The 25190-nt window shown below is 41.0% G+C and overlaps 1 protein-coding gene across 6 annotated transcripts in view; it reads right to left on the bottom strand.

The window, feature by feature from the left end:
• Window positions 1-23637, bottom strand: part of PIP5K1B (phosphatidylinositol-4-phosphate 5-kinase type 1 beta) — a 114282-nt gene extending 90645 nt beyond the window's left edge. For 3 of the 6 annotated variants that reach the window (XM_075078985.1, XM_075078987.1, XM_075078988.1), the window contains exon 1: window positions 23553-23637. The gene's annotated coding sequence lies outside the window, so the exon portion shown is untranslated. Of the gene's footprint in view, window positions 1-15642; window positions 15689-20465; window positions 20576-23552 lie in introns of those variants that run through there. The other 3 variants (XM_075078983.1, XM_075078989.1, XM_075078986.1) reach the window with 2 other exon arrangements.
• Between the last annotated feature and the right edge of the window lie 1553 nt (window positions 23638-25190).

Raw genomic sequence — 25190 nt, 5'->3', positions numbered from 1 at the left:
TTATTAAGGACCATCAAATAAAAGGCAAGAAAATAGTGAGACACAAATACGAGCCAGCCAGATGACCCTGCATGCATACCCCTCCTCATCATTCTAGCAGCAAGGATGGCTACAGGACAGGCAGAGATGGGCCCTTCATTGCACAAGCAGGTGCAGCTGAAGGTCACAAAAACGGTGATGGTGGTGAGAGCGGTTTTCTTGCAGAGCACTGTATTATCCAAATGCTTGTAAGAGAAGGCCATTAGTTTAAGAAGCAAATTAGGAGATCAGCTAACAATCTTTACTGAGGTGCTCTGGCTGGTGTGTTTTTGTGTGTGTGCAAGTTTGCTTGTATGCACATGCGAGACTGAGAGAAGGAGGCTAGACACTGTAAGATGCCCCACCAGGCCAGACTGAAGGTGTTGTACCACATTAAAAATAGCTGATGTTAACTAGCAGTGACTAACACTGGTCTGGCATAAAAGCCAGAAAAAACCGGACACTATCCATATCTCACTTCAATGCAAATGGCTTTCAGCAGAACACACTTGTTTGGAGATACAGGTCTAAGCTTGCACTTTTGCTCATGAGGATGAAGAAGTTGCCAGGGCGATGCTAAGTGAGGCTATGATGGACAGACACACAGCCTTAACCTGGCAGCTGATGGCAAACCCCTCTCCCTCACAGTGGTAACGCACAAGTCCTGCAACGCTTTTTTGGTAGATGCTTCACTTGGGAGTTTCTCTGAATCGTGGAAATAATAATGAGGTTTTCTAATTAAACAACCTTTGATTCCTTGCTCTACCAATTTGCCTGTGTTGGTACACCTGTGTCTGAACAACCTCTTACACCAATGGGCCCAGCAGGTCTCAAAACAAGCCAGAGTGGTCTCTGCAGAGGTTTGTAAGGTTCTCCTTCCATACCACTGAGTTTAAGGTAGCACGGGTACTCTGCATAACAAATACAGCTTCCAAGAGCTGACATATATCAGGGTGGATGGATGGAAGAGGAATCTGTAGGGGTATTTCATACCTGCATGGCATGTATCTCCATGAGGCTGGGCATCCTTCTTTGATCAGAAAGCAGCCAAGGCTATTGAAACCCCGCCTCTTTGGGATAGCCTTCACTTCACTCATTTCCTTTGCTTCCTCACAGCAGGAAGAAAACTAGAACTAGCTGAAAAGCATACGGTCTTTCACTTTGAAGACGTTCACGCATAGAACCGACAGGAAGGGTGCAAGGGAACACAGCAATTTGGGATGGGGAACAACAAAAAAAAGAGAAAAACAGGCAAGAAGGGGAGGGAGACACTCAGCAAGAGATTTTGCACAGTTGAACTGGGAGGAAAGGAGGAATGGGAAGCAATAGTGGATGAAGAGCAAGGGAGGCAAAGTAGAAAGGAAATATATGGGTAGGAAAAGCTTTATGCTTTGGTCTATTAAAAACAGGCATTCAGTGCCATTAACTTTGAATTACCAAAAGGGTATTCAGGGAGGGGAGAAAATAAATAAGAAAGTCATAAATAGCTGGTAGCATAAAGTTATGTTGTAGGGAAGACAGCAAAGAAAACAAACTTGATTTTTATCCCCAGGACAATACAGGTATTTTGACCCAACATGCAGAAATGTCAGTCCACCATGAAGCAGATATACATATTTATCTCTCAGAAGAAGCTTGAGATATTCACCTGTCCCATTTGCCTGTTGTCAGGTGACTACTACCTATGCAAAATGGCATCAATCCATGGTCAAGATCAAAGAGACAGATCAAAACAAACCAGCCAGCCAAACCCAAAGTGCAGCAGATCTTAGCTGCAGATGCAACTGTTGTAACTCGCTCCTGTGCTGCAGAAAAGTTTGAAGAGATGTATCTGCAAAGGACCACTGGAGGGGGCCTGTGCAAACAAACCACAACTGGCTCATGTGGAAGCCTGTTATGGGTCAGCAGACCTGAGCAGCTTGCTAGAGTAAATCACATTTCCTTGTATCAAGCTACTGTGAAAAGAAAGGATTGTCCTGCCTTGGCTTCATCACTTTCAGATACTTACCATGACCTATTATTAGGTGGACCACAAACAACGGACAGAAATTTAGCCTTCACATTCAGTGAAAAATTATATATACACACACGTTTTTTCCTGTTTTCCTCTACTACTTGGTACCAACCTGCAACTGGTGTATACCTGTGTGAGGTGTGATTTTTATTACCCTTAACTCTGCACATCACTGCGGAATAACATTGTGATCCCAAACTCTTAAACAGGTTTTTTAGTTACACCACATGATAATTACAGTGCTGTTATGGGAAACAGTTGCATTTCTAGACAGCCAAAACAGAAAAATCAGTGTCCTACATACGCCTCTCAAAGTTTGGAGTCTCTAGTAACTGTTCACACCTCTGCTAACTATCAAGCCTCCTAATCTTGTTTCAGTAGGCAGTTCAGTATCACTGGCTTGAAGACTACCACTTTATATCCTTTTCTGCTGTCATTTCTTTAATTAAGGAAAAAAACCCACTCAAACCAATCACCATATATATGTACCTTTTAGCCACTGCATAGTTCAATGCACCTCTGTGAGGAACTCATGAAGTACAGCAATATTTGCAGATAGATCAATCTGAACTATTACCCATATGCCTAATTTTTGCTAAAACAAAGCAACCATACAAAGAATTCTGGTACCTGTAAATCAGAGCAAAAGAAGACAATGCTTCAATTTTATAGCTTAATAACCAGAAGAAACCTATACAAAAGCAAACAAATATACTGAAGAATTCAGCAAGGTATTAAAGTCTACTTCTATGTTTTGTAGTACATGCTGTCAATATTTGGAAACATCCTACTGCATGGTTATTTCAAATATATTGATCTTTAGTAGGAGATACTGGTGAAGCATATTTTAAAACCTTGTCAAGTGACTGAGGTTGCATTACTGTCCACAGTTGTGGTGACCTTCCAAATGGTGTTGTACCATGCAAAACACAGAATTGGAAGTCTAGGTGTACACTCTTCTGTAGCATAAAGTAACATTTGTATGCAGAAGAGATTTTTTCCCTGCATAGTCTCTGTGTAGGATAAGTTGACGGTTACAAAAGGAATCTTTAAGCTAGGAGAAGCAGTCAAAAGAGCAAGATATAGACCTGTACTTATTTTGCAAGAGTCCTGTGTTACACTGTTCTTGCAAACTGAACAAAGACATGCATTTCAGTTCCTTTCCTATCTCTGTTACCAAAGGCCAAGATTAGCCCTGCTGGGATAAGGAGCAAAATCACAATAAATGAGAAAAGGCTCAAATGAGTGAAGCTGCTTCTGCAACATATTTTTTGGTAACTGAGCCTTTACCATGGACACCTAGGCCTCACTCACCCTTTCTTTTCTCCTGTCATTATACCATGCAAAAGAGATCAGAGACTAAAGAGAACACAGAATGTAAAGGTTGCATGCATAGTATTTTATTTCTTCTAAGTCACATACAAGTTTAACTATAGGCCCTGAGAGAGAAATACAGGATATCACTATTGTGATTTACCTACGTTTACATCTCATGACCACAGTTTCAACAAATAGCATTCATGTGTGAATTTTAATACAGCAGTTTATAACCACAGAAGGAGCCCAGCTCTTGAATTTTTGCACAGTCCTCGGTCACATGCCATCTGTTGCAAGGCCTGAACACAAAGTAGCACACTCAACATGCAGTGCTTGAGGCCTCTGTTCCTCACCCCACAGAAGAGGGGACACCATGCAGAAGCCTGAATTTTTCTCACCGTGACTCATCCTGGACATGATGATGTAATTCCTAGCTACAAATATGTCATTCGTCAGGTTTGTTCCTTCATGTGCTCGCTGAGATTGTTAAAACATGATTTTTTTAGAGTGTTATTTCCTATTCAATATCTGGACTATCTTGTCATTCAACTGATCGACACTCCTGGCTAGATGATTTCTAGCTTAATCTCCAGATCCTAAACTATACTAATGCTCTCTGGGTATTTTGAAACACATTTGGTTTTCCCATTTTACACCTCCTTGTTATGTAATTCTTACCAGGAAAACACAGATTTGATAATAAGGGGAAAAAAATATGCATGATTTTTCTCCACCCCCAGCACTGTGTGAAATTCCTTAATATTTTTGAACGTTAAGATAGTCCATAAGTACACTGAGTAGGCTTTCTGCAGAATGCACCATTTTATCAGTGTTAAATTTGAGATACGAGTCCAAGAACTGCCTTTGCAGCTCATGAAATCAACATCATTTTGACTGTATGCTGCAGTATGTGTGATCCTGTATTAGCAAGCTTCACCACTACATTCTTACACTCTAACATTGTCACTGCACACTTTTCCCAATATAGTTTCCTTCTAGCACTTGGCACCATGCATCATTAGTGCCATAGACCTGTAACATTTGCAAAAATGTAATGATAATGCCAAGACTGACTAAGTGAATGACAAAGAGTCCACATACATTCCCTTGAGGTGTTTTTCTGGACAGTATTTATCAAATAATTAGAAACAAGTATCACACAAGGTAGCTCAAAAATAAAAGAAACAATATTGTTTCTGAAGAAATGTGTCTTCCTTACTTCCTGCATCCCTATGGCCTTAATAAAATTACCCCGATGCTTAGCTGTTTGCAAAACCAGGCCCTGTTGAAAACAAAATAAGTAGAAGTACCTATGTCACAAACTGAATAAAAACCTCTCCTTTACTGCAATAGCTTCATAGGTATCCACATAGAATAGGAACAGCAAAATTAAGCCTAAGGAAACAATGAACAGGAAAATTCCCCCTCCTGAAATTCCACACTTCAGAGTAGTCTAAAAGGGAAACTACTTGAATGCTTTTATTCTTTGTAAGTATAAAGACAGGCTTACATGTGAAACTTCCCTTTAATGAGAAATTCTTATATACTACACCATCAACAACTGCATCTTCAGATAAGAAGTATGTCCATCTCTTATGGGAAAATAGTCTGTATTTTACTTAAATAGCCAAGAGCCTGGAGCCCACAGGACAAAAAGATACATTTAATCATGGGAGTACTGAGTCACTGACATTCTTATTTACTTTCCAGAAGCATGTCATAACACTCCTGCTACTTTCCTTACTCCTCAGCTCCAAAAAACGGAAATGATATACAAGCCACATTACTGCAAGGATCAGCTGTATTTTAAATATGCTATTATTGTTGCTATTGCCTGTTTTGACTTTGTTCTGGAAGAAACTGGACTGCCAAAATTAGACTGCATTCTGAACAACCCAGAATCACTGAATTCACAGAAGGTAGATGATTTAACCACCCTGTTCCACACTGGCACTTCACAGAATTGTGTTTTACTCCTTCAGACTTTTGTAAATATTTGTAGTATATGGAATGGCTTCAAAAATACATTCATAAACCCTTTTTTTCCCCCCTTATTGTATGTGTATCTGTTAAGTCTGTTGGTACATTTGACAACAACCGCCTTATCAGTTTTCCTCCTCTTATTCTGATTTTTCAGATACCCACTTCTGCCTCATCAATTCTGAGTTCCAGTCAGGTTACCACTGATTATGCCATAAACAAGAGCAGCAATAAAGCAGGCAGCACGCTATGATTCAAGTTACAGAGTTTGATGTAAATGCTGCAGAAGATGCTTTATTTGTCTATTTATATTAAGTGGTAATGGTCCATAAAAGATCCAGTGCACATTAATGCCTTAGGTTTTTTTCTAAACATCTTTCAGTATATACAGGGTGCGATTTATCTGATTTCCCATTTCAAGGAATTCTCTAATAGTCATGAACGTAAAATAAATCAAAAAAAGTGAGACAGGTAGTTGAAGATTGCTTCATTGTTCAACTGACATCCTTGCTTTTAACATCTATTTGATGGGGCATAAGCATCAGCAACTAAAATTTTAGGAGTTGCTGCTCTATGTCCCTGCACTCTCCAGAGAGATCAAGCCACTTAGATTGTATTTGAGAACACATTTTGCTAAACATGGCTACTCAATCTGGTTTTATTTGAACATACTTGTATCAAAATATCTGCATATCCTGGGGAACAGGTCATCGGTCACCCTTAAAAGGGTGATTTTAAGATTCATTTGACTTTAGATTCATTTAAGATTAATTTAGAGCTTGGAATGAGCTGTAATAAAAACATTCACCTGAAAATTTTGTTTCAATAAGGAAGAAGGGCTGGTTACAGCAAGTTTATGGTGCCAAAAAACCGTTTACATTCAGCGGAAGGGGTTAAGAGGAGAGGGGCACTGACAGGATTAGGAGTGTTCTGGGAGAATCAGGCCTAAACATAAAGTAGTTCTTGAATTTGCTTTACAACAAAAAGCACTGTTATGATACCATATAGCAGCTCAGTATAGGCTGCCTAGAACAACAGTAAAATATTTACATTTCATCAAGATGCCCATTAAAAGAAAATAAATATGTCAAGATTAAAATTGTGACCTTTCCACAGGCTTCTGTTATTTTTCACTCCATAATGTATCACTTTGTTGGTAAATGCACATCTCAGTTTTGTTTCTTTAGTTATTAAGAACACAATAATACTTTATCAAATGTAATTGTATCAATTCGGTGCCTTCTAGTCTGGCAAAATTCAGACCTCATTCTTTGTAAAAATTACTTTTATTATTATTTACGTATACCTAAATAAAACTAGCATTATTCTCTTATATATATAGTGAATAATAATGAAAGTCCATAAATAGTGGAAGTCCAATGTATTTCACATACTCCTCTAACACAGAAGGCAGGCTACAGACATCTCTGTAAACATATCCTAAACAAGTATATTGTGCAATGGACACATTGCACATATTGAGAGTAATGAAAACATGAAGAGAAACACAAGACAGGAGAGGTAGGTTCATCACTCCAGAAGACCACCTTGCTAGATCAGGAGCAGGCAGATGACTTACGGATGCGTCCTGCTAGAGTGCAGAAGAGCCAGAGGAAAGAAATGTATGGTCCTGCAACAGACTAGAAAATGGAACCTCTTTTCAATCATCTTCAACCTCATAGTCTCTCTCTCTCTTCTAAGACGTTCCACTGCTAAAACTCTTTCTTGTCAAATGATTTGCATGAGTTACCAACAGTTCACAACCCTAAAACAGGCACTTCATATCTGATGAATGGTATTTAAGGTAACACCCTGAGAAGGAAAACTGCTGCTACTCACATGAAAACACTTTTTAAAATTACTTCAACAAAAAAATAGTAGTTTTTGAAGCTGCCTGTAGCACAGACTCAAAAAAAAGTACTGGGGCCAAGAAATATGGTTTTGAACAGCTGAAAAAATAAGAGGTCCTGGAGGCTGCATCTGCAACATGCTGTAGGTCCAGACAGGGTTAACCTGTATCACTCTTTACAAGACAGAACAGCAAGAAGCACAGAGAATGCATATTTGAACTGACAAAAGCAGCTCAGTTTCTTACAATCCTGTATAAAAACACTATATTTTGAAGCTTTAACTGCACTTATTCTAATGATTTCAGGAGCTGAACATGATTCCTGTAACACCATGAAGGAACAAGAACCTTTCTTCTTCATTAATTTTTTTGTCACTGCTCACAGCCAGAATCCTATACATTACCAGAAAAATATGTTTGCAGCCTGTCTGCATTGGGGTTTGGAAGAGGAAGGGGAGGGTTGAAGAGAAGTGAGATGAAAGCAGGCTTTACTGACAATAAACCAGCTTGTTATTCTAGGTCATTGTTCTCCCCATCCTTCCAGTTTGCTTCAGTTTTTCATTAAACTGACACATTGTCTAACTTTACAGGAAGATGGCAAGGACAAACTGTCAGCCTCCTCCAACTTACTGGTGATACAATTTTCAGACCAGCCAGGAGAGCAACAGGCAAGCATTATCACCTGTTCAACTCCTTTGCCACAAGGACAGAGGGGGGCAAGAAGGTCCTATAAACATGTCCACCCCCCCAAGAATCCATACCTCAATTCATGAACTAGAAGCGTACCATTGATACTGGCTTCAGAAGAACATAAGGCCTCCTCTAATTGGAGCAACACAGCTAAGTTTTTTAATTCTTGGAATACTTCACAAATAAGATAGTCTTAGAACTTGCTATACATGATTAGATAGAAAGGAGTCTGGAGGCACTGTATCCTTGAATAGAATAAAAAGGGAAATGTGCTAGAATAAGCTAGTTTATTATCAGTTAGAATTACGTAACCGAGCCAGAAATGAACTGAGCATGCCTAGAGACTAAGTTCAACCAGCGGACATGGTGCGGAAGACTATTGACAACCACCAGAGGACCCTGGAAGACCACCAATGAATGTGAATGCACGTGTGTTAAGGACATTTGCATATATTAATGAGTTCCAAGAATAGTGCGAATAGGGTAATTATTTCCTAGAAATTTAATGAATATGTATATTTTGATTGCATATAACCCCTGCAGTAGAGTAACTCAGGGCACACACTAGGTGGAGTGATCCCCTGTATGCTGGGCACCACAATGAAGAATGCATGCTTTCTAAAACCACAAATTGAGTTTTAGAGGGTTCTTGTATTTGCTGACTTACGGTATCACCACTTTAGAAAAGCTGTGGATTGTAAAGCAAGCTGGATTTGATGCAGGCCGTAAGTGCCTTGTAAATTTTCACCATCCAAAAAGGAGACCAGACCAAACTCCCCAACAGGCTTTAGCCTTCCCCCTTCTGTTGTGAAAAACAGATTTTCACCAAACAACAACAGGAAACAAGTCGCTATGGGTTTTGGTTTCTAGCCATTCTGCTGGCCACTGACTAAAGGTAGCAGGAAGCATAATTCTGCACATTTTTAAGTGTTATAAAGAGATACACCACACTTTCCCCGCAGGAGACCTAGGAAACACTTCTATTTTAATTCTTTTTTTCCCCCTAGCATACATAAACTCTTCTGGCTGAGCAACTCAAGGCTTAAACATCAGTACTTGCAGGCACCTAGGGTACAACTTTGCCCCCTTTGCTTGACAACTAAGGACACCTGAAAAGAGAATGCTTATTGGTTTCATGCCTGCACAGCAAATCTCTATTAATGCTTCAACAGTGTGAGCTGAAAGAGTATTTTTCAATTCCAGAGCTTAAGATGTGCAAGTAGTAAGACTTCTAATTTCTTACAAGAAGATCTGTTGAGTTACCACTTCAAGGAGGTCCTACGCACCTTTTAAAACATCTTCTAAATTTCTTTGTAGCAGTGGGACAAGTAGCAAGAGATAGAGTCAGCCATGTGGATGACAGTACAGACACCTATAGTCTAAGCAACCTGTGAGTTCATATGCTCAAAACTATGAAGTCATGCAAGATGTGTTCAAGTTCTCACAGGGTCAAAAAAGCCTCCTTAATCATTCCTACATTTTCAACGAAAATGTGGCTTGAAATTACCTCCTTAGCAGCCCTTTTTCCCCCTCCATAATGTAATTCAAAACAGAAAATACTGTAAGTATTCAGAAACTTACTGTCATCACTTCCATTTTACTAGAAGCAAACTTAAATTTAAGAATGCTGCTATTAAAAGCAGACTTTTGAAAACACAGAAAAAGAGCATATGCTTTTCATCTCTGTAAAAGCATGTATTTAAGCCATAGGTAGGCACGTTAGGCCAAAAGGAAAAACAAAGCGTAAACCCTACCTGAGCCCCGAAAGGCCCTTCAGAAGTAAGCTGAAGAATGTTTTTATACGTGCATATACATTTTTAAAATATATATTACATATACTGCCTACCTTATATATTACATATTATATAATTTTGTTATGCTGCACAAGAAAAAAATCTTCCATGTCAATAGGACGTACAGGAGCTGCAGTGCCAATCACATGTCATGGACCATGTCCAGATCAATCCAGTTCTCACTGAGCAGGAATGGGAATTTCTCTTCCCAGTGAAACCCAGATACCTGGGGATATAGTTTGACCCTGTACACAGATTTTTAAAGACAACCTTATTAATCATCTTTGGTGCTAACTCAGCAGAATGCAACACATACTATTCTCAGACTATCTACAGTAATATTCCTTCCAGGTTGGCTTTTGTTAGTCTTGTCACCCACCTTTGTTATCTGCTATCAGTACACAAAGTTAAAACTGGAAGAAAACGTATTATTTTTCTCCCTCTGTATTTAATAGCCATTCTACACATTTGAAATGGTAGTTCACTGTCCAAGGGTTTAGTTCACTGAACTGCTTGCTTTCACTGCAGAGAGCCCTATTCTCTTGAAGATAATGTAAATGAACAGATGGAAGGATCAGGAATGATCTTATAACTTCCAACATCACTGCTAAATTTGCTAATTATTCAGTGAATGCCAGGTCTGATTCTGTTACAGGCAGACAATGCTGTGGGTCAACAGAGCATATATGGCAGAGTACAATATATTCCAATACTTTATAGGCACAAATAAAAGTCGCTTAATGGAATATATGACATGAAAGACATTGTCAAGGTCCATTAAATAACATAGATGCTTCACAGTGTCAAATCCGATACTGTGTGCACCTGGAGTTTCTTAGAAACCCTACAGTACAAGCAGGTTCATAGCCTGCATTTGATTACCATGCTTACAGACAGGTAACAGGCAGAATGCGCCACCCTACTGCAATACAGTAACAAACCGCAGGAAACATACAATGTGGACAGCAGCCCTCATCAAAAGACGTTACCCTTTCCTATACTCAGTACACTGTATTTCTTTTTTTCAGTTAGCCCTTAAAGGTACAGCTCTTACAACTTTTTTGTTTAGTCCTTAAGAGTCTGCCACATAAAGGGCCGAGTCTTTGCATCCCTCACTTCTGTCAGAAAAAAACTGCAGGGTCTCAACAGTTCTCATGGGGTGAGCCCAGATTTTCTCCTCATATCCCATGTTTTAAGTGACACCTTGTAGCAGAGTATTCATTGATTAGATTGACATTCTATTATACACATTATTGTGTAACATGACATTAGACTGACAATCTAAGTGCAAGTTTTTAATAATAAGTAAAAACTTATGTACTGAAGTTCATTAAATGTTTTTACCTTCAGTACCTTATACAACAAATCTACACAAACAGAATTGAGGTTACAAGAACCAGCTGCCGCTTGCTGAACTCATTTCCACACACCAGCTAGCTTTAATTCTTTAATAAAACGTAAAGACGCATCAGGTGTACTCTATAAAATTTGTGTCTGTAATTTTACATTTAATTTTAATAGCAAAGACAGTAAACCTCAGAATTTATAAGAAAACAATTGAATTTTATTTCTCCTCCTTCCAACTATGGGGTTGCTCTGCAAATCCCACCCTCCGGTATGTTACTGACATACTACCATTCTCACTTTGTAGATACATAGTATATAGTATTTCTCAGTTTTCAAAGCACTTTCTAAAGATAGAAAGTGCTGATAGGTGAAAGCAACAAATTCACAGAATTGGTGTTTAAACTGAATATTTCTGAGGTCCCACAGAAAGACCCTGACCCTCCATCTCCCTGCGTCAACAGCTGCTTCTTGTTTCAATTAGCAGAAGTACCAACAAAACACCTAAGCCAAAACTTATTTGCTCCCAACCTTTTCAGCCTCACATTTGCTGCCTCTAAATGGATTAGTTCCCACTGTTTCAAACGTATTCTGATTAAAAACCATAAGATAAACAAAAACTAATGGAGCACCAAAAGAAAACATCAAGGTACTTAAAGTTGTTGCTACTGCAACAAAGTTTTAACCAGAACAGTTACTAAATTCCACTCAGAGGTTCATTGCTAATATCCCTACAGATTATTGCAAGTGGAAAAATTCTCATTTTTCACTATGCCCAATTACTTATGCCCTCAAACTACTTCATAAAAACATATCTATTTCTAGCAGTTTGCATATAATTTGTGATGCTTTAGCACAATATTAGTGTTGCAAACACTGAGAAAAATGTTTACATTTCAACAAACAAGTTAAAATCCTGGAAGAAACTTACCATCCCTGCAATTAGACCTGAAGTTTCAAGGTTTTTTCTGCTCTGAAGGTCTATGTAAAAATGAAGACATTGCTCAATAGCAGCAACCAAAAACATCCTAAAGGCATCTTTTGCTTTTAACTCAACTTTATGAGCCACACTTCTCATCGTGCATTTTATCATCATTTGCAAGTATAGCAAAGCAAAACTAAATTCTTCCACCAATGTCATGCTATAAGCAAAAAAAAAACCCGCCGCAAAACCAAGCAACTTATAAATCACTTCCTACCAGTCTGTTATATTACACCTGCAGCTTCAGCTGAAGGTATCGGAAATTGCCACTGGCATTTTAACCTCCAGTTCAACCATTCCAATCAATGTACTCAGGTGCTCTCACATTTGCTATAGCTAATGATGCTGTCCTGTTATTGCATATTATCAGGCATCAGATATATCAGACATATACGGCACATTCAAAAGATACATCAGGCTTGCATGGGCATTTATATTAGAAGATTGAGGGAATTTCAGATCACAAATAGCTGCATAAATTCAACTCAAAGTTCTATAGTATCTGTATGAACAACATATCAATAGAACAGATAACTTCAGATTCAAATAAACCAAATGTGATGATTTTAAACGTAAACTCCTCCTTGACCTCTCCTAACCAAGGGGAAATCCCCTTGAGTTTTGCAAAGAGCTGTGAATTGCCTGACACTACTGTCTCCCACTGACTGCTGAGGCCTCTCTGATCACAAAGTCAGCCTGGCACAGGGATACAGTCATAAATGGGTAAGATTCAGCTCAAGTAAGAGCTGAAATAATGAAAAAGATTTAAAGAGATTTTATCATAATTGCTGTGGTGCATATTTCTGAAATAAAACCCTCCAGTGTTTGGTAACCTGTCTTAGGGCAAAGAAAAAAAAAACAAACATCTGTCTAGAGTATCTCCCTTTTGAAAGGCAAATTTACAATCAAAGTTAGATTCTGACCTTGCAATGTAAGTTATTATTTAAAATAATTAAGGTAAGCAACCTTTCTTCCAACACACAATTAGTACAGATTTTTTTATTACTACAATTCTCATTAAATGCCTTAATTTAATAAAAATATATTTGTTCATTAGTTTGGTTGTTTTTTTTTTTCCAAACAGCATTTCTAATTACTCAAACACAACCTGATGCAAGAGGAATGAAACATGCAAAGCTATAGTTCTTTGTATAATATCACACTGTGACCAAAGAGGTCAGGCAGTCCTTCAAACACAGGTGACTCACAATTAATTTTTAAGTTAAACACAGATCCAAACCAGCCCGAGATTATGTACATGTGCCAGTTCTTTATGATAAAATGTTACATGTACCCCAGACGCACATCATCGCTATCGGTCATTTGCATCAACACTGCACTGATGTCTCCCCTATGCCAGCTGTGTCCTGGGGCACATCTGCCCCAACCATCGTGCCACAAGGCTGATTTAGGGCGTCAGCACAGCTGCCATTGGGAAGACTGCTAGTAAGGGCCAGAGGGTCTTTGCCCACATAAAAGAAACATCAGCAAGCATACAAAAGCTGTGGCCAGGTAGGAGCCTTGTTTCAACCTTTGCATCAGGGGACATACCTACCCCTAGCAGGGGCTTCCCTTACTTGCCCAAGGAATACCCAGACTCGGATCTCACCGTTTCAGCTCCTACATGCGTCAGAGGGAGAGGCTGCAGATAAAAAGCCTGTGCAGCAAACTAACAAATGGAACACAAAGAGTGGGACCACACAAAAGGGTCTTGATTAGGTTTCAACATTCTGTGGTCGCAGATCATCACTTCATACCCAACTCGGAGCCACAATTCAAGTGGTGAGATTCAAAGGGCAATTCCAAATGACAGGTAGCCTCTGCAATGTGTATGCACAAAGTGGGAGGAGTCAAGGTGAGTGCTAAAGGTAACTGCTCTTAGTAATTGTACAGATGTTCATGGCTGCTTACTAGTTAATGATTGACCTATACACATGGTCAAACAGCTGTTAAAAATTATCATTATTACATCACAGGTAAATAAATTCGATCACTAAAAATATAAGGTAGGATACTCCTATGATACACAACTGCTCTGGGCTGCACCAAAGCCACACTCCGATCACAAATGCACTTAAACTACGGTGATCTTTCTCGACCAGGCTCAAAGATGAGTTCTGCAGTACATAACTACTGTAGGGATCCTTACACAACTTTTCCTCTGGAGAAACTAAGGTGAAGAGGGTACTGCTTTTTGACAGTCAGCTTGACACGTCAATCTTCAGATGCATTTTCCACCCTATAGAGTTCCTGTCACCTCTTTGACAAAGCACATGAAGCAGAAAGAAGCTTGGTAGGTTCAAACATTGAAAAGACTTGTCAAAATAAACTCAGAGGTCAGTAACATGCAAGACTTGCTCTATTTAGACTTTAGTACAATGGAGTTCAAGTCCCAAAGAAATCCAGAAAAATCTAGAAACTGGAGCCCCCAGGGACAGAGCAGACAATGGCTTTTTTTTCCTTTCTAAACTACATTTCTAACTATTCATATAGCCAAAAAATACTTTTAGCGTACACTGCTGAAACAGAGATAACAATTTCCTTTCTTGGTGTTGCAAGATATATTCGTCTTCCAACATAATCAGCCTTCCCCCAGCAAGCACAGTATCTTTTAAAATTAAGATTGAGACCTATCTTTTAAAATTAATATTTAAAATCAAGAGTAAGACCAGCGCATATTACAAAGCTCCCTTTACAACCAAGCTGATACAGAAAAGGAAAAAAGTGAGAGTACTAATTAGCAGTGGAATAATTAGTTTAATGACTTACTCGATCACTACTGGAAAGAGGAAGTTAATTGATCAGTTCAGCTGCTAACTGAAGGCAATAATCTCAACTTGAGAACCAGTAACTCTGAAGAGTGGTTCCAGATGTGTTGTTTCTTTTATCCTGAAGCTTTTTGTGCTTGCTTTTGGCTAATTACAGCACAACAGGAAGGCCTGTGCCAACATAATAACCTAGTCTGCTGAGGTAAGGAGACATAAATGAGGGAAACCACGTCTTCATTGCAGGCCATATAGGCCGTAGATGACTCAGAGTATTCATTCACCACTGGTGAATACAAACCTCTGGTATTGCTACTCTGCTACAAACAGCTAGTCAAATAACAGACAGTCCTAGGTGGGGTCTTTCTGTCTGCATTAACGCTTCTGACTCCGATGTAAGTGTATGCAAAGCACATGACAGAAGTCACACCTAGGTATACACCAGCACACAAGAAAAATGAGTACGTTCTCTAGCACAGTAGTAACCTAAAGAAAGAGAAGCAACCTTGTAAGCCCTAAACAAAGACATGGGTCAGCCTTACAATATCCAGTCTAGCTAGGCACTGGTATGTTTCTTTGCTATTTTGCATGAGAACACCACAGTACACTGAGTCTGCTGTTTAACATATGTAGATAATTAAAATGTTTCTCCACAGACAGGTCAAAATTAGTTGTCCTTGTTCTACATAATTCCAGACAGAGAGCTTGGGACTGAGCAAAGATGACAAGTTTAAAATACTCCAAGACTTAATTGAAGTTTTGAGGGCTAACAAGTAGGATGCTCCTCCTACTGCTGAAGTATCTTTTTTCAAACACTGAAGCATGAGGTGTCAAATAAAACATCCTTAAGAACATATTTCAGATGTGAAGCAGTAGATGAACCATCTTACCTTGAATATTTAGTTACTCGTTCTTCAGTCCTGGCTCTGAAAAACTATATTTTAACAAACAAAACGAAATGTTAATTTAGCAAGTGAACATTTTAGCAGGTATTCCTACATAAATGAAATAAAAGCAATTTACCACTCACATTGCCATTTAAGAGGTCCTTCTGAATTACTATGGATTATTTTATTAAAGAGGTCTGAAACTCTTCCTTCTCAGAATCAGTATCACTAAAACTTTTCCTAAATTCATTGCTTCATCTAGTTAAAACAGAATTTTAGAAGGTATCTTAAAATTAATTTCATGTACTTCTAATATTTCATACTTGAATTCCATTATCAACACACCAAGCAATAATATTCTGTGTCAGATGTCCAACTGCCTCTTTGACAATGTCATCTCTGCTTTCTGCATATGCTAAGAATCACCATATTGACATGACTGAGGATTAAAGTAGTCCCAACAGCATCACATCTCTGTAAGGGATTACCACCAGGGAAAAAGTGAAGACTACAATCCTTACACATTTCCAGTAGTTTCAAACTATTTCTAGTGTAAAGACCAGCAAAGCCTCAAAGCAAAGTAAGGTTTCAACTTAGATTTCTGTTGCCACTCAGAAATACATAATAATATCCTTTCCATTTACAATACTTTAGTGTCCTACTATAGTGATCTGTGAATAGCTGGCAAGAAAGAGGTTTATAGTGTAAACAAAGCCTGATAACATGAAATGTACAAGAATCATTATTTAACAAGATTAATTGTTACATCATCATGTTTGCATTAAAACCAGAAGCTGTGGACTCCCATGAAAAGGTTTTCTGTTTTCTAGTCATAAATGTCTTCATAATACTTCCTTTGTTTCCACGCTGAAGAAAGTAACCGAACTTGGTGGGACATCTCTCTTCCCTCCCAGGACCTTCCACCACCACTCTGAATGTGAAAGTTTCATTTCCTCAAAGGGTGAGGAAGGTTGAGTGGGGAATAAAGGGCTGAAGTACAAGTCCTTCAAAGGCTTCTGTGTGTGCCTGTACTCACACACTGCAATATACCTGACACAATTACCCATACCAACTTCCACATCACTCAAAATCAAGCGAATACCTCAGTTTTGGCAGCACCTGGGTTTGACTTAAGGGTGTGCTCCTCCATGCACGGTAAGCCGCATGCACCTTTTTCTTTTCAGACTACTTAACCAGAGCTCTGAGGGGATCTTATACAAGACCACTCAGAGCCACAGAAATATGCTTTATCTGTCTGCAGCCTGGTGACCAGGAGCTGGGTGGGATGTCTAAGAGGCAGTCTCCACACTACACAAATCAGGACCACCTGCTCTGCTCTCTGAACAGGGTCACATGAAACATATCACAAAAAAAACCAGAGGAGATCCTAATCAGCACCTGCTGGTATGGATCTGCTGATTATGCTTTGCACTATGAAGATGGTAAAGCTGCAGTAATCTTTACCATGCCAAAAGGTAAGGTAAAGCCAAAAGCCTAGACTGCATGACAACCTCTCCAACAGACAAGAAGGTAAATTTTCACCTCTCCATCCTCAGATAAGTCTCTCCTAATATGCTTAGATGACACACTGGAGAAAAAAGGCTAAAAAGGGTTACTTATTGCATTAGCAATATTCTTTTAGAATTATGCATACAAAACCACTTGTCTATTCAAACAAATCAGTTCACAAGCCCTCTCAAATTTGTAAGACATTAGAACAAGAGAAGCATGCACTAAAGACAAAGGTCCGTGACATGCCTGACACATCCATTACTGGAATCCTGAATGTCAAACTTGACACTCAAGTAACTTTATATTTAAAAGTGATCCAAGAAACTTAACTCAGCACAATGAAAATAGAGTTCAGTGTTCTTACTTGGGATGGTTTTGGTCTTTTCCAGAGGTTAAAAAAAAAGTCACTGCCCTACTGCTATCAATGACTGGCAGAAAAGCCAACCCATGTCACTGCACATGCACACCTTCCTACTGAGGAGGAAGCACCAATGAGCCACATAGTGCTAACTGCCACACTGTAAACCTGGGCATGGTCTCATATAAACATTGTGTTACTCTCAGGCAAAAAGCTTTGACTCATGACACATTAAAACCAAAACTTTAATTAGGTACAAAGGGGAAGAACATCTACAGAACCTTTCAAGGCAGAAAGTGACCTTAGCAGTACCCAGGGAATCCCAGAATCTTTCCATTTAGTTCAATCATCCTCTGAAGATTTTCATATATAGCCTTAACAGGAAAACCATGAATTTCTGAACTCCTCCTTAATAATCCTACAACTTTACAACTTGGGTTAGGGAAGACATATAACCATGAAGGTTGCCATCTTGACCCAAAAGAAATATTTTCATTAGTCTTCTAATCTGGTATAGGCAGCAGTGGTGGCTGCAATGCATTTTTACATTAGCCAAATAAAAACTTAGCTGCTCCCCATTTCTCTGCATCTTGAGTGCTTAGGATGATATACCAACAACGGAGTTTGCTGCAGGCAGCAGGAAACAAAGAAAACACATTTCCCGAATTTTGTAAGCCAACAGATTACAAACTGTCCTGCAAATCACCCAGAGTCCAGCTTACCTTTAGTAAGCTAAAAAAAAAAAATTTAAGACTATTTGAGACAGTCTGCGACCCTACTGTTGCTTCAAAAGTTATCAGCAATGAGCAAACTACAGTTTGAGACATGCTATCTCATGCAGTTAATCCTCTTCACGAACTGAAAATAATCAGCCTTAGATTTAGGGAAGAAACAAGAGTTTGTAATGAATCCAAGACAGAACACTTACTGTCTTTCATGGTCTTGCAGCTAATGGCAGGAGACTTCACAAGAATTTTTGTAACCAAATGGAAGTGCCATTCCTGCACTAGGAAACCTTTCTATGCATGCCTGTCAGCAAGAGGAGCAAACTAACACAGGACAGAGGCCAGAACAATCTACGAGCCACAGTACAGACCTCGGGCTCCCATCAGCTCACCATCATTGGTACCTCCCTGCTCACCCAGCTGCTGCTGCTGGGACTAGCTATGCCGAGACAGGGCAACTGACAGGCACACATCCCTGTCACAATTAAGCTATCATCTAGCTGCATGCATATATCCATTGGCATTTAGCTGACTCACACTGGTACCCAGGCCAAGAACTTCTTGTGAAAATAAACTCAGCAGGATAAAAAAGCAAATAACTTTTCCAAATAGAGAGGGATGGGAAATTCTGGGTACAAAACAGCCCAAGGAGAATCCGGCCTGTTTAATCACATTGCGGCCACAGGTCTGCCCACCTATATGCTATAGCTCACGGGAACAAGAGAAAAAGCCCTGATGGGCACAGAAAACAAGGTTTAGAATATTATGTGGACAGACGACATGGTGGGGGCAACAGCTGTTGGGAACCAAGCAACAAGTTTCTCCCTCTTGACCAGATTACAGGAACAGTGACAGCAATTGCACATACTATTTTCTCAAGAGCAAGGGAAGCTAATAGGTCTCACTCTGCTAATTCCACTTCTCTTCCACCTCTCCACTGCTGTTTACACACTGCCACAACACAACCCCACAGATGGTTGTGCCAGCAAATTGCACCAGTCAAAAAGTCAGTTGAAAATAGCTGCCCTCCACACCAATTTCTTTTGTTCTATTTAACCCAGATCAGTGCAGTGATCCATTATTATTGCAAAGCCTCACCAACAGTTGTGCAACCACAGTAAAAAAAGGGGCAAACTGCCATAACAGTTGTAGTATTTTTAAGTCAACTTTGGTGCCAAAGGCAACATCCCATCACACTGCTCTGCTCATCAAGCGGTAAACTTAACTGCTAGCAGTTTCCTTCAGTTCAAATGGCATGGCATGTTTGTGGAGTTGTGAACATGATTGAGTAACTGCATTTATAAATTACAGCAATAGTTTCACTATTGAATGGTATTCAATTTTTAAAGTATTTGTGTAATTGCACCATCTTTTCATTTGCGTCCATATTTTGTATATTTCTGATCATAAACTTGCAGATCAGTCGAAGGACACCAAGCTAGGTTTTCCAATTTATATCTTCACATGCCAGAAAACTGCCAACTCAATAAGTTTGTACAGCGACAAAATGAGCCAAGAAGAACCTGATTCCAGATCCCTGGTACTTTTTTCATAGGATGAGTTTTATGATTCACAGTGAATTGGTCTCCGCTAAAGAGAGGATAAAAATCATCTTACTAACACTGGGCCGTGACCTGCAGACATGCACTTCTTACACAGCATTGGATGAATCTTTCAGCCTCTATGTCTCAGCTCTAGGGTGTAATACGCGTATTACCTGGCCTCAGAGAGACATTTAAAAATATGTATCACTATCTGTAGAATTTTAAATACTGCCACAAGAAGAATCACATAAAAAACAAAGGGTGCCAAACACAGGGTACTGGCCAGGTGGCATGCAGTCACAGAAGACATGAATCTCAAGCTAAAAGAGCTAGGAATAAACATGAGCACAGTTAATAAAATGGCCATCGTCCAGCACCTGCTTTACTAGATGGAAGCATCCCATGACTATGCGCGTACACAGCACCACACAAAGTTTTACAAGTAACTTCTCAACTATGATGCTGATCATAGGTGTGACAAACTGAAGAAACTTACGCCAGCTTACTTTACTTATAGTTTTTAAAAATGTCATACTTCAAAATCCAAAACACAAGCACATCTGGACAATGGTGAAAATATACAAGGCAACTGCAACACCTACAACTTCCCCCTACGTTGCTGATCACAAATAAAACAGCTAGTTTTACAGCAAGGAGGAAGTAACAGTAAAACAGTATATATTGTACCTCTCAACAGGCTGATATGGTTTTCTAGTTCACACTGGAGAATGAAGACAGAAGGTAAAAGATGGGATTTCCAGCTCACTGAGGGAGGACTCGAAGTTTCCTCCTCACACTGAAAGAGAAAGAGCTCTTTCTGGACTGTACAAACGTGAAGAATAAGACAAGACGCATGACCTCATAACGACAGCAGGAATCTGCGATGACAAATGAGACACTTGATTTATTTAGGGAAAATAAAATTCAGAATATCAGTGGTGTGGGTCCACAACAAGCAGGTACAATACAAAATTGATTCAAACGCAAATATCACCTAGAAGATTAAGAATGGTCCAAGCCATACCTAAGACTGGATGGCAGGGAAGGCATGAGGATCCTCTTCCCAATCCCTGCCTAGCACTGTCAGTAACACTTCATTTAGAAAAGCATTTCATTGCATTTAAGTTGTGCAGAGTTTGCTATTCAATTCTAAGCAATACAGAGTTTTGAACATTACAACATATACCAAACTGCTTATGCTTCTAAACGCACATTCATTTCGCCTGATTAGTAACTTTGTTTTTTCACTTCCACAGTATATAAATTTCAATTATAGCACCATATAATTACCAGCAGTAACCAAAGTAGCTACACTGCAACACAAACAAGTATATACTCTGCAATCATTATGTAAGATAACTGCTTAGGCAGGCTCTCAGCAATCGTTAGCATAGCACTGTATACTGCACGGTGCTGAAAACTGCACAGAAGCTGTGCCAGCTCTTATCTCCTCTTAAAACCAAATGGAATCTGGAGAGAGAAGGGGAGGCAGCACCTTACGAACAGCTGCGCAGGTCCAAAGTGAAGGCTGTTACCAGCACCTATCCTAAAGTAGCCGAGAACGCCAACACACTTAACATGCTTTGGTTACACAGACCATGAACACCCAAAGTAGACTCTCTATACATGGAGCTGCAAGAACCAGTAACCACTTTTTCAACACTCTGTGGACCACATTACACAAGGAACAGAAAAAGTGTTTTTATAGTTTCTAGCCCATTCTGCTGGTGTCAGAAGTGAAAAAATCTGTCATCTACCTACAGGCTAGAGAAGAAACAAAACTTAAAAAAAATCAACACCATTCTACACACACTACTACAGCAAACCATGTAAGCATAGGCTTTTTAGGCATGCTTCAATTCTCCCGAGATCAGGAAGACCTAAATACATAACTAAAGATGATAAACAACCCTAAACTAGCACCAGCTGAACCCAGTGAAAGAAACCTCTTGCTGTTTTTATCAGTTTAAGGATCAATTACTAAACTTAGAATACAATTCTCCACTCCCTGTTTTATCTAATCGGGGGAGGGGAAGAATCCAGGAAAGAGATGAAATACAGTAAAGGGTGAAAAGGAACATTTTTACAATCATGTTTTATTTTTCCCTGAATATATTGATTACCAGGAACTGACCTTTAAAAACAAAACAGATGTAAATATTTCTGTTCCATTTAGGTTTTCATTAATCAATTTTCAGATGGCCACAAGGCAAAAGAGTACATTAAGGATGAGAGAAAGTATCCAGGTGGAGGCAGAGATGTGACAAATTAAGAATTATTCATGTTTTTAAGGTTCTGCAAGAGTCAGAGTAACAACTATATTAGGAAGTCATCAGACTACATATTCTCTGCTTTGAAGATCAAATAGATTTTGGAAGCCCATATAATTAACTTTTTTAAAAAGTATCTCTACCATAACAAAGCATGGGATAAACATCCTATAAGTTTACATCAAGGCATAAAAAACCCAGGGGGTGCTACCATATATGCTCCTTATGTTAGCTGCCCCAATGCTGCTTATGTTAGCTTCATTTTAAGGAGTTTCTGTGGTTTTTATTTTGACCTGAGCCCTCCTCCACCTTATGCTACCTAAATGTGAGCTCAAAACATTTACATAAATACATAACTGTCTAACAAAACAGAAGGAACAAAAACACTGTTTCTTCACTGTAAGCAATATCCTTTTAGAAGCAACATGAAACAAGTATATTTACATTTCCTTTGGGACAGCTAATATAATATCCGCACAAAGTTTTCCTAAAGCAACAGCTCAGTTTTAAAGAAGCAGCATTAAAAAGAAAGGGGATGAGGGTGGGGATGGGAACGACCAACCAACCTCTGATCACCTAAATTGTGTATCGGAAACATTGCTACTTTAGGAAAGCCACTTTATTGCACGAAGAGGTAAGTTTACTATTTAAAGAGTTTCCTCCTGTCGGAGGCTGATCGGCTAAAAACGGCACCTCGGGCAGAAACGGCTGAGCCGACCCAGCCTCCCCGGGGCGGCTGGAGGGGGGAAGGAACTGGCCCTGGCCGGGCCCCACCGCGGTGGGCTGCGCCCGCCGGACAGAGCTCCTTCGGCCGCAGCAGAGTTTGAGCCTGGAACAGCCGGTGCCTGAGGCAAGCAGGGACCTACCCTCACAATTCCCTCACACGCCGTTGTTGTGGTTGTTTGGTTTTTTTTTTCCTTAAAAAGCTACAATCCCGCAATTAAGAGACTTAAAAGTCCGTGGTATTTCAGAGAACAATTCCCCCAGAACAGACGAACACAAACAGGCCGGCAATGAGGGACGGTTTCTGTCAGCCACTCGGGCGGCAGCCGGACCGCCGGCGGGTGCAGACGCGGCTCCCCGGCGGGGACAGGCCGCCCCCGGCCCGGCCCGGCCCGGCACCTGCCCGAGCCCACCTCGGGGCGCCTGCCGCCCACGTCGACCTCCCCGCTGGGAGCGAGGGGAGGCGCACAGCCCTAAAACTATAATAAATAATAAAAAAAAAGCCGAACAGCGCGCGCGCCGAAGCCCCCCAGGCCCCGCGGCGAGGCCCGCTCACCCACAGCGCCGGGAACAAGGCAAGAAAGAAGAGCGACAGGGCACGTACGGATGTACACGCCTCAGCCGGTCAGGGCCCCCGGCCAGGCACCCCGCGGGAGGCCTCTCTCCCCCACCCCCGGCGCCCCGCCGAGCCCCTCGCGGCCGGACCGGAGCGTCGGGCTGCCGCCCACCGCCGCCTCCGACCCGCCCCGACGGACAGACAGCAGCGACCCTACTCCCTCACCTCCAGCGCCGATGTGTGGCGCCTGGGAGCGGGGCGGCGAGGCGGCGCGGCGGGCCGTGGCCGCGGCCCCGCCCGCGGATGGGCTCCTCCCGCCCGCTGTGCCCGCTGCGCGTTCTCCCCACCCCACCCGCCGGCGGCTTCGCGGACCCCGCTGCCGCCCCTCGTCCTTTGCCGCCGTGTTTGCGGCGCTCTGGGTGCAGGGGCTTATGTGCGGGGGCCCTGGGCGGTCGGGCGGCTGGTGGTTGGGGGTCCCGGGTCGCCAGAAGACAGGGCTGCGAGGGGTCACAGAGGGCTGTGGTCTGCTTTGGTGCACAAGGCCGTGGCGTTGCAGCACCTGTTGGCCTGTTTTTGGCAAGACGGGGTCTGCCACCACGGCCAGCCAGGCGCACCAGGCCAAGCCTGTCAACCTGGACCAAAGGGTCACGGTCTGGCACATGCTCACTATCCTGCCTCTTGTTCCATTTCTCCAGGGTTGCACTCATTCATTGCATCTGAGGTCTGAGTACTGCTTCTCACATAAGACTACTTTTGGGCTGGCCACCAGGAAACACGTATGGCCTGAGCGGGACCACACAAGGTGTGTCACTGCAACCTCCAACTGGGCACTCCCATCTATGCTGAGAAGGCCAAAATTCCAAGCTGTTAATTCCCCAAGCTCATGTACTTTCCACGTTCAAGTTTTGCAGGCCCCAGGAAGGTATTGAGGAGGAGGACCATAAGGAAGGCTATAAATCAATGTAGGTGAATGAATGTGGAAAGGAAGCTGGGAGAACAAACGTGGAAAGATTTCCTGCTGCAGAAGATGGGGGGGTTGGGATGACCTTGATCGCAACACTGCTGCATTCAAGGAGACGTCTCATCTACAGGGCCCTGAGCTCTTCTCAGGGAGCAGAGTGCTGAGCCTGTACCCCGCCACACAGCACAAAGCTGCACAGGTGGTCGTGCCTGCTCACCGCACATTACAAATCCTTAGCGTCTGTTCAGGACCTTTTTATTCCTGGTGGAATAGACTACTCCCAAGCTACACGAGATGAGTGCATAATAACTGTGCATTTATAGCTGTAATTACCGATATCAGATACTCTGACTCACGGATGTTGAATTCCAAGGGCAGAAGGAACTATGGTATGTGTGCATGTATTGAAGAAATCACATAGCATTTCAATGTACTACTTCCATTTTGTTCCATTTTGCTCAAGGTCCTTACTCTGTTTCTTATCTGCCATGATATTTATAACAAATGGTAGCAGAGCAACTACATTGCATGTTTACTCAAACCAATGTGCAATAGTCACACCACTTAAATGGTGATGGCTTGCCTAGGTTAGAGCTGCAAGAGAGATCTCTGGAAAACTAGCTTCTGATCTCATTCCCTGATGATTCCATTTCTGCTTTTCACACCAGTAGTAGTACAGTGGCTCATATACACCGCAGTCAGTTGTGCCGTCTGGCTCAGCTCTGAATCTTTAGAGGATGACACTTTCTTAATATATTCAAAATCTGCAGCATTAACTAGCTCATGGTGACATGAGTATTTGGAAGACGAAGGAGAATAATCTAATACCATCAGGGCTTCTCAAAATTTCCTTTCAGATCTTTAAGGTGGGCTGCTTCACATTACGTTTCACCTCAACCAGC

The sequence above is a fragment of the Phalacrocorax aristotelis genome, chromosome Z (genome assembly GCF_949628215.1).
Source record: "Phalacrocorax aristotelis chromosome Z, bGulAri2.1, whole genome shotgun sequence".
Taxonomy (NCBI): Eukaryota; Metazoa; Chordata; class Aves; order Suliformes; family Phalacrocoracidae; genus Phalacrocorax; species Phalacrocorax aristotelis.
This window is presented reverse-complemented; position numbering and strand designations above follow the sequence as displayed.